General features: G+C 43.4%; 1 protein-coding gene across 2 annotated transcripts in view; it reads right to left on the bottom strand.

Moving 5' to 3' along the window:
- SLC4A4 (solute carrier family 4 member 4) overlaps nt 1-14,172 on the bottom strand; it is a 370,094-nt gene extending 355,922 nt beyond the window's left edge. For both annotated transcript variants that reach the window (XM_069594319.1, XM_069594322.1), the window contains exon 1: nt 13,439-14,172. The gene's annotated coding sequence lies outside the window, so the exon portion shown is untranslated. The remainder of the gene's footprint in view (nt 1-13,438) is intronic.
- Nucleotides 14,173-14,727: the final 555 nt, after the last annotated feature.

Raw genomic sequence — 14,727 nt, 5'->3', positions numbered from 1 at the left:
GGAGGTCGCCAGGCAAGAATACCAGAGTGGATAGCCATTCCCTTCTCCAGGGGATCTTCAGGACCCAGGGATCAAATCTAAGCCTCCAGCATTGGAGGCAGATTCTTTACCATCTGAGCTACCAGGGAAGTCCTAGGAGGTGATAACTGAACTCAAATATGTGCTCAAATGCAATATTTATCAATACACCAAAGAATAGTGAAATTCTTGAGATTTCACTGGATATATCATTTACACGCAATAAGGAAAACATCTGGGGCTTCTCCAGCGGTCCAGTGATAAAGAATCTGCCTTGCCATGCAAGGGACACAGACTCGATCCCTGGTTGGGGAATTAAGTTCCCACATGGCACAGAGCAACTAAATTCAAATGCCTCAACTAAAGAGCCTGTATGTCACAACAAAAGATCCCACATGGCACAACTAAGACCCGACACAGCCAAATAAACAAACAAAAATAAAACACAGGTTCTCTAATGTCTCAATATATTGGGCATTAGCTCCTATTATAAGGCACACATACTATAAGGCAAATAATATACATCGAATAATACACAGATATATATAGTAATGATATTCTCTTACCTTTATATAAAGCCCAGTATTATCACAACGCCCTAAGAGCTACACCATAAAGAAGTTTTACTTTCCCTCACTTTTATTTGTGTTATATCTTCCAAAGATTTTATGAGAACAACATCTGGATTTTAAACTCCTAGTTCAGTACAGTATAAAGGAATGATCTGAGTGAGGCAAACACCAAATTCACAGACGTGGATACCTAAGTGAATGAATGACTCCCCCGTCACCTACCACAGGAGGCACCCATTCAGGTTTGTCAAATGATACTCAGAAAGTATCTGGGCGCCAAAGAACTTATGCTTTTGAACTGTGGTGTTGGAGAAGACTCTTGAGAGTCCCTTGGACTGTAAGGAGATCCAACCAGTCCATCCTAAAGGAAATCAGTCCTGAATATTCATTGGAAGGACAGATGCTGACGCTGAAATTCCAATACTTCAGCCACCTGATGCGAAGAACTGACTCACTGGAAAAGACCCTAATTCTGGGAAAGACTGAAGGCAGGAGGAGAAGGGGACAACAGAGGATGAGATGGTTGGATGGCATCACCAACTTGATGGACATGAGTTTGAGCAGGCTCTGGGAGTTGATGATGGACAGGGAAGCCTGGCATGCTGCAGTCCATGGGGCTGAAAAGAGTCGGACACAACTGAGTGGCTGAACTGACCCCGAAAGTTCTCCGTGTGCTTCATTTCACCGTGTTTTGTTTTGTTTTTACAATACCTTCTCTATATATTCTTCAGAGAAGGCATAAAAATTACTATTCCTTATAAACTTTTTTAGGTAAATGCCTCTTTAGAAATCTTAAAAGCATTGCTCATTGGGGTAAGCTGGGTGAAAGCTAAGTAAAAACTGGACTATATTTTTCTAATTTCCTGTGAGCCTACAATTATTTCAAAACAAAAAGGTTTAAGTGCTAACAATTCATTTTTTACTTTCAAGAAATTAGTGTATAAAACTGCATCCAATTCAGAGACTAGATAAAATAGAGTCCTATCTAAATAAAAAGGTTAGGTAATTTTTCCAAGGAACTATAAAATATAAAAACATCACAAACTCTAATAACAAAAGTTTCATCCCCAAAGTTACTGGATTCCAAACTTCATGACAACACATTTCACGAGAAATATTTGAAAGACCAAATAGCAATGATCAAAACTATTGATACTACAGTGGAGGAATTTCTCTAGAAGAAATAGACTTCAGATTAAATTTGAGTGGAATGATTGGTCATCTCTGACTGGTCTGTCCAGATTTTTTAAGTGACTAATTATCATTCCACTAAGTAAGTATTTTCACTACAAAATATGCTATCCACTGTGAGGACCACGGAAGCTACTCCGACACAGTTCTCACAGTGAGGAGGCAGAAAGTGTACAAAGACAACAAGAACACATATGAAACCAAAGGCAGTGCAGAGCAGTAGGCAATAAAGGGATCAATTAGTGTTCAATTCACTGCTGAACGTTTTGGCAATAAAAAGTGTGAGTACTGGAATAATATTTTCTTCTGTTTCTGGATGGATGTTTTAGTTTCATATCTTAATGTGCTTTTCAAGGGGAATTATCTGATCTCATTTATCTAAATCTTTTGAGATGCTTCCTATCTGCCTTCTCTCTTTTCCCTGGCAAAGCAGTTCAACTTGTAAAACTGCAAATGTGTGAGCTGTCTTTCTTCTCAACCTGTTAACACTCAGCAATTTTCTAAAAGCGATTGTAATCAGTACGCTAGCCATCTCCTGCCACGAAGCCCTACTCTCTGCTAACATCAGGAGTACTCATCTCATATTCCTAAGGACACGTCTCTAGAGGTCAAAGGAATGAAGACATTTCTGCAGCAGCTCCAGGATGCAGCTGCAGCTGCAGTCGACATGCAACACTCGAGGGGAGGGTTCTAGGAGGGCAGCCAGCCACACAAGGTCCAATCAAACTGCCCTGCTGAAGATCGCACTCCATCCTCACTCTGAACTAACAAGTTTCACAAATAACACTTTCAGAACTTCATTCATGCTCAGTCTGGGGTAGAAAGTACCAAAGCCTGCCTTGTGTTAAAGACATTAAGAACCTCCAGGGACTTCCCTGGTGGCACAGTGGTAAGAACCCACCTGCCAATGCAGGGAACATGGGTTCGATCCTATAAGATTCCACATGCTGCAGAGCAACTAAGTCCCAGCACCACAACTACTGAGCCTGCACGCCACCCTTACTTATGCTTGCACACTCTAGAGCCTGCAAGCCACGAAAATGATGCTACAACTACAGAAGCCCCCTGCACCCTAGAGCCTGCAAGTTGCCACTACTGAAGCGCATACACCTAGAGCCTGTGCTCCCGTAGCAAGAGAAGCCACTGCAACAAGAAACATAAGCACTGCAGCTAGAGGGTAGCTCCCTCCCTCTGCAACTAGAGAAAGCTTGCGTGCTGCAAGAAAGAACCACCAAAGCCAAAAATAAATTTTTAGAATATATAATAAATAAGTAAATATAGCAGTGTGTACACATCAAAAAAATTGAAAAAAAAAAGAATCTCCCCATCAGACCATTAGAGACAACATATTTCCATGCTGAAGAGCAGGAGAAATGGAAGAGCTAATCTCACTTCACTCTCATGGGACATCAGTTTAGATATTATCATTGTCATGATCCTGCTCTTTAAATAGTTGCTGTTCCCTAAATCCACAGCGTCAATGTCTTTTAAAAGTCACAAGTGCTGAGTAGACACAAAAGAGAGGAACCTTGCATCTAGCATTTAACACAGCAATAACCAGACATGCCTGGGTGCTTTTTGTTTTTAAAAGACCCACTTTAACTTCTTACAGGAATGAAATCACCCAGAACAGAAGATGAGGCTTTCTGAAATTCACTATTTGTAAAATAGTAGTTTAACAAGGCAGACCATAATTACCCCTTGTATTTATTTCAATTTTCCATAGCATTATGTCTGTAACAAGAAAACAAAAGCTGTCTTGTTATTCCAGATGATTCCATTTTTCCAGTAAATCACCCTAAAGCAGCCACATTCGGGTCAAGCACATATGAGGGATGCTACCTAAAATGTAAATGTCCTCATAAAATATAGACTAACTTGCGTTATTCTGAAGCAATATGTGTTACATACTCAGTACTCTGAGAATCACAAAACAGTTTCACTTAAATGACAAAAGCCAACCAGCCAACACTACCACCACCAGCTTTCAAAAGAAAAGGAAAAGATTCAAATATGAGAAAAAAGAAAATTTAGCCTTTGGGTAAGAAAATCTAACAAGATTTACACATCAAATTCCAAGTTCCTTCTGCTGAAAGTCTGGTTTTACAAAGGGATACCTTCTATTGTTTATCATGTAATTCTCCAAAATAAAGATTATGCAAATTCTCGTTCTATTTCATTTAAACATAAAAATAGGCATTAAACTCCTTTTCAGATGAAGAAAAAAAGAGGGTCAGAAAGTCAAACCAATAGTTGAGAGTCAGACCTTTCAAAGGATTAGGAATCACTGCTTTACACAAGAGTTTATAAAGTATATGCTGCAAGTTTGCTTCTGACATTATAATTAACATATCTGAGAATGATCTTATCCATACTAAGCAGAAGAGGCTCTCTACAAGCTCCAGTCATCAGATTGTTCATCTTTAAATATTCAATTTTTCACGAAACATGGTTACCAGGGTATCAGCAGTGGAAAACCCACTACAAGATTTTAAATTTGAAAATTGTTGGCCAGCGTTCTAATTATAGAAGCAAAAAATATTCAGTGTGTAAGCTCTGAGGGCTCACCCATAGGGTGAAGAGCACTTTAATCATTTTCGAGGGTTTTCCCAGTCCTGTGTATGTTACTTGGGGGCATAAATTTGATATGAGCTATACAGTGAAACGGGTGATCTCAAACTGCTGGCTATTAGACTCACTTTTTCAAGCTGATGTTTAATAAACCCTGTTACCTGCTCAGCTTTAGCAATAAAAAGTAAAAGTCCTAGAGGAAAAAAAAATGTAAAAGCACAGTGTGAAGCATGCAGAGTTAACAGCTCAAAAAGACTGCTTAAGTGTGTAGTTCATTCATTCAGCAAACAAGCATCTATTACTGTGTCAGGAACTGTTCTCATTGGTGGCACAATTCAAGAGTAAGGTATGCTTAGAACACAACAATAATGAAATAACTAAAATATGTTTGGCCATTTACAGTTTTGAAGAAAGCTTTATAAATAACACCTCCATTGTCTTCCGTAATAGCTCTAATGAATTCGGTTTTACAGCCATTTTAATAATAACGAAAAAATAAGAGATCTCGATGATTTTCTAAATTCTCCAAATCAAGTAACTTATAAGTAATAGAGCTGGGTCTCCAGCTCATTCATACCTTCCAAATGTACATTTCCATCAGTCGCTGGGCAGTACCACATTACGAGATGCTCTGCTTTCATGGTGGCCACAGAGGATATATTCTGTACGGTTTTGAATTGTTAAAGCTTTTAAGGAAAAAGTTTTACAGATCCAGACTAGGGTGTGTACAAGTTCGAATATTTCTAATCAAACAAGATACTACAAAAAACTGTTCAGAACCAAGTAGGCCCAAGATGTTGTAAGACTCTACTTCCCCAAAGACATGCTAAGTATATGCTCATCTAATACATTAGCACATGTTAAAGGGCACACTCACAGGGGCCATGATAGTCCATAAAGGGCCAAAATGTGGGCTGTGGCCCAATTCCTGGAAATCCTCGCCCATTCCCCAAAATAGATGAAATCTCCTCCCACTTGTTAGCCTATAAAATTACCCAGCCCATAAAAACCAACAACCCCATACCTCCTGGGCTCTGGAGCCCCTCTCATCTTCTGAGATGGCCACATGCTGCCTATGGAATGTATCTCTCTCTGAATAAACTCATTTTTACTTAAAAAAAACTGCCCTAATCTTTTCACCCATTTATTATTATATAAAAACACTGGTGAAATGAGTCTGCCTGGTTAGCTGAGCTTTCTAGACAAATGACGTAGGTTTACTCGCCAAGTCCTAAAATGTTTCTTACTTGGGATAATATACTGGACAGAAACTCCTAAGTCAAAACCTTGAACTAGAACTTCATAGAAGAAAAATAAAGCCAATAAACATATTAAAAAGTACAAAAGGTACTCCAGGAAATGCAAATTAAAGTGATACCACTACATATCTACTAGCATGGGTAAAATTAAACAGAGAGATAACAATAGCTGTTTTTAAGGATATGGGGCCGCCAAATCTACCATTAGATTCTGATAACACTATCTACTAAGACTGGCTCAACAATTCAACTCATAACACACATCCCAAATTCCTATCCGTACTAAAAGACATATGTAACAATGCTCAGAGCACTGCTTTTCATAATAACCAAAAACTGGGGGAAAAAAACTCAAATGTCCATCAGGAGTGAAATGGATAAATAAATGTGGCCTTCTCATAAAATGAAACACGACAGTAAAATGAGAAACTGTTCCAAATCGGAAAACAAGAATGAACCTCACACACATAACACTGAGCAAAAGAAGTGAGGCAAAAGGATACAGAACATGTATTCTGGTAGAAAGTTCAGTAACAGGTAAAAGCAACCTGCAGTCCAGAAGGGACTTCAGGATGGAAGCTACCCTTGGCGGGGAGAAGAGTGGGGCTTCTGGCTGCTGACAATGGTCTATGTCTTGGCCTTTGGTGCTGATGCCCAGGGGTCTATTCACTTAGGTAAACCACCGAACTGTTTCAGTTCACTTCAGTTGCTCAGTTGTATCCGACTCTTTGCAACCCCATGAATCGCAGCACGCCAGGCCTCCCTGTCCATCACCAACTCCCGGAGTTCACTCAGACTCACGTCCATCGAGTCCATGATGCCATCCAGCCATCTCATCCTCGGTCGTCCCCTTCTCCTCCTGCCCTCAATCCCTCCCAGCATCAGAGTCTTTTCCAATGAGTCAACTCTTCACATGAGGTGGCCAAAGTACTGGAGTTTCAGCTTTAGCATCATTCCTTCCAAAGAAATCCCAGGGTTGATCTCCTTCAGAATGGACTGCTTGGATCTCTTTGCAGTCCAAGGGACTCTCAGGAGTCTTCTCCAGCACCACAGTTCAAAAGCATCAATTCTTCGGCGCTCTGCCTTCTTCACAGTTCAACTCTCACATCCATACATGACCACAGGAAAAACCATAGCCTTGACTAGACGGACCTTAGTCGGCAAAGTAATGTCTCTGCTTTTGAATATGCTATCTAGGTTGGTCATAACTTTTCTTCCAAGAAGTAAGTGTCTTTCAATTTCATGACTGCAATCACCATCTGCAGTGATTTTGGAGCCCCCAAAAATAAAGTCTGACACTGTTTCCACTGTTTCCCCATCTATTTGCCATGAAGTGATGGGACCAGGTGCCATGATCTTCGTTTTCTGAATGTCGAGCTTTAAGCCAACTTTTTCACTCCCCTCTTTCACCTTCATCAAGAGGCTTTTTAGTTCGTCTTCACTTTCTGCCATAAGGGTGGTGTCATCTGCATATCTGAGGTTATTGATATATATTTCTCCCAGCAATCTTGATTCCAGCTTGTGTTTCTTCCAGTCCAGCGTTTCTCATGACGTATTGTGCATAGAAGTTAAATAAGCAGGGTGACAATATACAGCCTTGACGTACTCCTTTTCCTATTCGGAACCAGTCTGTTGTTCCATGTCCAGTTCTAACTGTTGCTTCCTGACCTGCATATAGATTTCTCAAGAGGCAAGTCAGGTGGTCTGGTATTCCCATCTTTTTCAGAATTTTCCACAGTTTATTGTGATCCACACAGTCAAAGGCTTTGGCATAGTCAATAAAGCAGAAATAGATGTTTTTCTGGAACTCTCTTGCTTTTTCCATGATCGAGCAGATGTTGGCAATTTGATCTCTGGTTCCTCTGCCTTTTCTAAAACGAGCTTGAACATCAGAAAGTTCACAGTTCACGTATTGCTGAAGCCTGGCTTGGAGAATTTTGAGCATTACTTTACTAGCATGTGAGATGAGTGCAACTGTGTGGTAGTTTGAGCATTCTCTGGCATTGCCTTTCTTTGGGATTGGAATGAAAACTGACCTTTTCCAGTCCTGTGGCCACTACTGAGTTTTCCAAATTTGCTGGCATATTGAGTGCAGCACTTTCACAGCATCATCTTTCAGGATTTGAAACAGCTCAACTGAAATTCCACCACCTCCACTAGCTTTGTTCATAGTGATGCTTTCTAAGGCCCACCTGACTTCACATTCCAGGATGTCTGGCTCTAGATGACTGATCACACCATCATGATTATCTGGGTCGTGAAAGATCTTTTTTGTACAGTTCTTCTGTGTATTCTTGCCACCTCTTCTTAATATCTTCTGCTTCTGTTAGGTCCATACCATTTCTGTCCTTTATCAAGCCCATCTTTGCATGAAATATTCCCTTGGTATCTCTAATTTTCTTGAAGAGATATCTAGTCTTTCCCATTCTGTATCATTTAATGACACGCATACTTTTCTATACCATACTTTTCCCTGGTAAAGAATCCGCTTGTCAATGCAACAGACGTAGGTTTAATCTCCGGGTCAGGAAGATCCCCTAGAGAAAGAAATGGCAACCCACTCCAGTATTCTTGCCTGAAGAATCCCACAGACAGAGAAGCCTGGCAGGTTGCAAAGAGTTGGACACGACTTAACAACTAAACAACAACATACTTTTCTATACACGTTATATTTCCATAAAAGCATACAGAAAGGAAGAAGAAAGAAAGAAAGGAGAAAGGGAGGAGGGGGAAGGAAACGTATGAAGTGATGTTATCAGGATGGTGGAAACAGTCCTCAACCACCAAGCTTCTTTTCATTCTCACGTCTCTTAGCTCTTAGTCAATCTCTTCCTTGACTACCAAGCTGTTCTCGGGGACTTTTCAATGTTATCCATGCAGCTGCCAGTACCAAGCCATTTCTATCTTCCAATCTGTAGTTTACTATTTACCACAGGGCTAGAAATGTTATAATCAGCCACACTGCATGTGAACAGGCACTCATGCGAGGGATCTCCTATGAGTAAAGTGAATCCTCTTTAATGTAGGTCTTTCTTTTTAACCTCTGTTTAGCCTGCTTAGAGGCTGTTTTGCTGACGAATATGCCAGCTACAGGACTTACCGAAAGATGGAGATGTTCCTGGGTTCTACAGCTTTCCTGGTGGCTCAAATGTCTAGTAAAGAATCAGTCTGTAACCCAGCAGGAGGAGAAGGGGATGACAGAGGACAAGATGGTTGGATGACATCACTGACTCAATGCACATGAGTTTGAGCAAGGTCCGGGAGATGGTGAAGGATGGGGAAACCTGCAGTGCTTTAGTCCACGGGGTCACAAATAGCCAGACACAACTGAGCGACAGAACAACAACAACCCAGGAAACCCCAGTTTGATCCCTGGCTCAGGAAGATCGCCTGCAGAAGGGAATGGCCACCCACTCCAGTATTCTGGCCTGGAGAACTCTGTGGACAGAGGAGCCTGGTGGGCTACAGTCCATGGGGTCGCAAAGAGGCAGACATGACTGAGCTACTAACACTTTCATTTTTCCACTGGGCTCTACCCATGAATACTAGGTCTCTAGGCTAAATCTACAATCAACCAACATAAAATTCCAGATCCAAGAGTTTACTTACTTGCAAATAGTATAAGAGAATATCACTAGTGAATACATTTATAAAAAAGAAAAGAACTGCTAACTTCTTATCCAAGACATTACGAACAGCTTTGCTAACTGTGTCATTCACAGAACACCCTATCAGTTTCAAAGAATATATTCCTTTCTCATTTTGTATTTTTATTAACTTTGATTTTTTAAATCCTCCCAAAAAGTATACTGCAAGTTTTATTTAAATCTTTAAGGTTTCCAAAACAGAAACTCAAGTGCAACAGACAAAGTCTCTTTCTACACAGTAATCCACAATGTAAAAAAAAAAACAAAAACCTGAAATACTACTTGTAAAATCCTTTTACATCTTAATTTATGTAACTTCTTTCTGTACTCATTCTCCATGAAAAATAAAAGTTAGCTCTCAAGACCGGAGCTAGAACTGGGGCACACAAACTGAAAACAGTCACCCATGGGCACTGCAGGTCCTGAAATAAAGACGAGCCGGGTGTGTGCATCCACTACACAGAATGATAAACAAAGAACAGAAACTCTCACCTTACATCAGGATCAACATTTATCTGCTTTAGTATCTTAAAAACTGTGACTAAAACAACACTCATTTGAGGACAGTCATTTCAGAAACAGCTATCAGTAGTTCAAAGATGAAATGTTCATTCCCACCTCAACCAATAACCTTCCGCTTAGTTTAAGAAAAGCATACAAAGTTCCCTGTGCCTTGGCTTCCTTATCTTTTAAACAAGCATGATAATCCCTTACATCTACTTAATTTGCATAAAAAGATGATGCTTTGGCTTCTAGAAACAACTATAGATGTACAGGGTTTCACCATGATGAGGTCTATCTCCATTTTTTCGAACACATAACTTAATCCAAAGGCAAATAAGACCATATCATTGAGGGTGAAATTATGAACATCATGAAGAAGATTGGAAGAAAAAGTTTTCTCTCTTCTTTGTCACAGCAGGTAAATAAATCCATCATATTTCATAGCTGGCTGTCCTTTTGATGCCCTGTTGGAAATGCCATTCCACTGCAGAGACTAGAAAAATGCAATAAAAGTCATTGCCACAAAATCATTATGACAGTCATAAATACAGCTTCAGATAAAATAAAATCGGCCACCTCTACAAATGAGTACTCCTCGTGCACCTGTGCGTGTGCCTGTGTGCTGTGTAATGTGCATCGGACGAAAGACCTGAGGAAAATGGTGGGTTAGAAAAATCCATCTTCACCGCTGGAAAAATAGCTAACAGTGTGCACTACAGGGGATATAAAATATCACATTAATGTTAGAAGGACAGCAGCATATTTTCTATTTGTGACATAAGTCAAACTCTTAGCTATTGGGAGAAAGGCAAACATGTATGTGAAATACAACTTAGCCCTGATCTTGTATGAATGAAACATTATTCCTTCCCTTCTTTCAAATTCCTACATTATGTGAAAAATCCCTGACTGAAAGTAGCAAGATCTAGTTTCGTAAAGTCTTACGGACTTTCTGGATGTTCCTAAACTATGTGTTTTGCTAAATGGCCCTCCCCAACACAGATAAATTTCATAATTCACAGGTTGGCCTCAGAAACTGCAGCCACAGTGAGAACCTAGATACGTGTTCCGCTCACAGCTTCCTCTGTCCCATCAAATCATGTACCCTGATTCTTTTCATTCAACTATATAAAGGAAAAACCCCTTAAAACTTTCATCATTACTACATTTTTCTCTTCTGAGTTTGTTCTTTCCACTTCCAATCTTCATACCTATCAACTCCAGTCTCGGCTTTCATTCACATTAAAAACGAACACAAAAAATGCTCCAGGAAACAAGCAGATGATGTGTATTGGCACACTTAAGTAGCAGTGAATTCTCACAGGACTAACAACACTAGTCCTCGCGGACTGCAGCGCCCTCAGAGGCAGGCGGAGAAACCTGATTATCTACGTGATTCACCAACTAATGTGTATTTCCTTTCCTTAAGTGTTGTGTTTTCTTTAAGATGTAAGCCATGGCCAAACGATTGATCTTGTTATCAGAACGAGGGATCAGAACCTGAAAATTATACTTGCCAGAGCTCAGTGAAAAATGAAATTACCAGCAGAGTGTGCTGGAATTTGTCCCAAAGGTTACCCATTTCTATCACATTTTTTCTCTAAATATGAGAAAAAATTCCCTGTAGTATTTCACTGTAGTGCTTTCACACATGGTTGTAAACCCAAAATATATTCTAATCCTTTAAAAGATGAAAATAATAACAAAACATTCATAGAGTCCTTTATGTTAACAAAATGAACTAAAAGAGATACACCACCATAAACAGTACATTCTGGATATTTCATTGGCTGGCGTGCCTTATATATGTTACTAAGGGTACAGAATGACCCCGAACCATTAAATGATACTCCAAATCTCATTTTGAAGACATCTTCTATAAGCTGTCTGTTTTCTGTTTTCACAAAGGTGGACATGCCTAGAACTATCAAACTATCCCATCTTATCCCTCCCACCCTCACACCCTGATAAATGCGCTATGCCTCATGAGTTCATAAGAGTACTACTTTCCTCTCTCTACCCATATATGCAGCAGGTTTTTGTCATCTTACCAGAGACGCTGAGATAAAGTAAAAGCTACTGAATTTCAAGATGTAATAGCAAGAGAACAGAATCCTATCACTACGTTTAACTTTAAAATGAAAGTAAAAGTTTTTTTCTCAGTTGTTAAAGCTATAAAAAAAAAAGCAGACATTTTCCTTTGACTGAAGCTATATCAATAACCTCAATCTAAGTGCCATTATGACCATGAAAATCACTTAAATGCTAATGTGATAGATACAAGGAAGAGAGTTCTTAAGCTAGAAACCTTTCAAAAGACATTATGTTGGCTATAAGAAGCTACTGGATACTGCTCTCATTGCTGTGAACAATCTATACAAATCAACATGAAAAAATAAGCCCTAATGGGCAAAGTATGCTTAAATTTAATTCAGGTAATATTCAAACTTCAAGTCCCAGATACAAGGAAAAGGGGAAATATGGTACAAGGCAGTGTCTCTCAGAAAAGGAACCTTTCCAGGATTTGAGACAATGTGTGTTTGGCACAGCCCAGTGTTCACGATTTCCCATTAGCCACAACTTTCTCCAGCACTGAAGTGAAATGGGAAAACAGATGAGGAACATAAACCAAAACTGTTAAATGCTCTTCATTGTCAAGTCTGGAAAGACCTCGCTGAGGGCCATTTACGTTGTGAAGGTAAGGCCTTGAGGAGTGAGGGGTGGGGAAAAAAAAAAAAACAAACAGAAGTTTTACAAGGAACTCTTCTGAAAAATGGTTTACGATGGCATAACAGAGGTAGAATGGCTTCCTTCTCCATCTTTAGTGTCAAGTTCGGGTTTTTTTGCTGTTGCGATTCTTTTGTTCTTTAATTAACTTCCCTCCTTGCGGGGCTTGCTGCAGTTTGCTGATGTAGTTCCCAACTGCTACCTTCCTTTGGCGACTCTTATTAGCGGACTGGCAAAGGCTGGGTAAAATGCACTTAAGAAAGAAGAAATCACCTCCTCTTGCCAAGACGCACATGTGCCCAGTACCTGAGGGAGAGCTTCACTGTCGCCGGCCAAGAGAAATTCCAGTTTAACCTCCCCTTTCCAAATCCATTGCAAAGAAGTGTATGTGTGTGCCACTTGCAGAGAATCTGCCTGACTCACCCCCGCTTTCGGCGTGCCAGGGGGAGATGTGAATGATCGGTCTCCGGGCTGGCAGTGAGGTCCCGGTGGCACCGAAAGTCCCCTGCCCCCATCTCCCGGCCTCCCCCGCGAGCGTGTTTGGGGATGTCTCCCTCTCCGGCAGGTGCCCGTCCACGCTGGGGCCACCAAAGCTCACCCAGGCAGGAACACACGTGTCCTGCGCCGGAGCCCAGCCCCCGGGATACAGTGGCCCCACAGTCCGGGCAGGCACGCCAGGTGAGCGCCGCGGAGGGGTGTCGGGGAAGGGGGAGGGCTTGACCATGCGGGTGCAGCAGGATCATCCAACGTCCCCCTCTAACGCCAAGAAGAAAAAAGTACTTTTCTGCGGTATCTGCTTCCACACTCCGCCGGGCGCCCAGCCCCCGAAGATGCCCGGCCCGCAACTGACCTCTCTCGCTCGCTCCCCGCGCGCGCCCAGGCCGCCCGCGCCCCCTCCAGGACCTGCCCCGAGCTGACCCTCCTTCCCCGGCCCCGGCCGGGTGCTCACCTCCTGGGGTCCGGCTTCCGTCGCTCGTCCAGTTTGGCGGTTGAGTGTGGGGCTGCAGCAACCGCTGCCGCCGCCGCCTTCGCTGCCACCGCCGCTGCTGCCGCCGCCTCCGAAGCGCTGCCCGGCGCGCCGCCGGGGCTGGAAGCCGGGAGCCCGCGGGATCCCGGGAGGCGCGGGCCCGGGGCGCGGCGGGGCCGAACCGCGGGAAGTTGTCGGCGCGAGGCGCGGGGCTCGAGACACCCCCGCCCAAGTAGTCACAACTTAGCCGTCCGGGTGGGTGCGCGCTCCGGGGCGGGGGGAGGCGAGGACGGGGCGAGGGCGCGGGGGCGGGAGGGTCTCCGGAGCCGGCGGGACTGGACCCTGAAAGAGGGGAGAGAGCGGGCGCGGGGGCAGATGTCTACACGGCCCGCGTGGTGCGTGGCGGGTGAGTGTGTGAGAGCGCGGGGCGTCTACTCTACTTTGCCTTCTGCAGCTCCTGCATATTCATGGGGATCGCCGAGGTTCCTGCCGGTAACTACCACCGCAGCGGCGGCGCCCGGCCCGGACGCCCCTCGGGAGCGAGCCCGGGGAGGGGGGTGGATCGGGAGGGCGGCGGTGGCGGAGGCTGTGCCACGAGCGCGAGCCCGCGATCCATATTTAAAGCCGCGACTGGCCTCGGCCGGCCCCCCGGCCCTGCCCTCGCTCGCGCCCGCCCGCCCGGCCCCCACCGCTCCGGGCCGCCGCTCGGCGTCACCAGCCGGGGCATCGCGGCGGCGGGGAGGGGCCTCGGGCCGCACCGCCCCCGGGGGCCCGGGCTCTGGGCGCCGCGTCCGGCTGGAACTGACCGAAGACCCGGCTCCTGACCCGCCGCCTCCGCTTCCCTGGATTCTCTCTCTCTCTCTCTCTCTCTCTGACTCTGTCTGTCTCTGTCTGTCTCTCTGTCTCTCTGTTGTGCCCTGAGCCGGCTGTTAAGTCCCAGCTTTTTGTCCGGTTTACAAGAGTTCCTCGCCAGGGAGAGCTTGCTCTCTCTTGCAGAACTGAAGTGACTGGGACAGATCACTCTTGAAGCTACTTTTATTAAAGTGGAGGGAAACAGGTAGAGAGCGCGCTGCCAGCTCACTGTGTGAAGTTGTCGTTCACCTCTAGCACAGGATGTCTGGGGAGAGCGCTGCTGTCAGCCTTGTCCTTCGCTTGTCACTGATGACTTCTGTCTTCCTCAACCAGTTTGGAAAGCATCTTTAGTCATCCAAGGGAGTTTCTTGAGGATATAAACGGATTATTGTATTTACTCTGTTTCTAAGGCTAATAGA

The sequence above is a fragment of the Ovis canadensis genome, chromosome 6 (assembly GCF_042477335.2).
Source record: "Ovis canadensis isolate MfBH-ARS-UI-01 breed Bighorn chromosome 6, ARS-UI_OviCan_v2, whole genome shotgun sequence".
NCBI classification, from domain to species: domain Eukaryota; kingdom Metazoa; phylum Chordata; class Mammalia; order Artiodactyla; family Bovidae; genus Ovis; species Ovis canadensis.
This window is presented reverse-complemented; position numbering and strand designations above follow the sequence as displayed.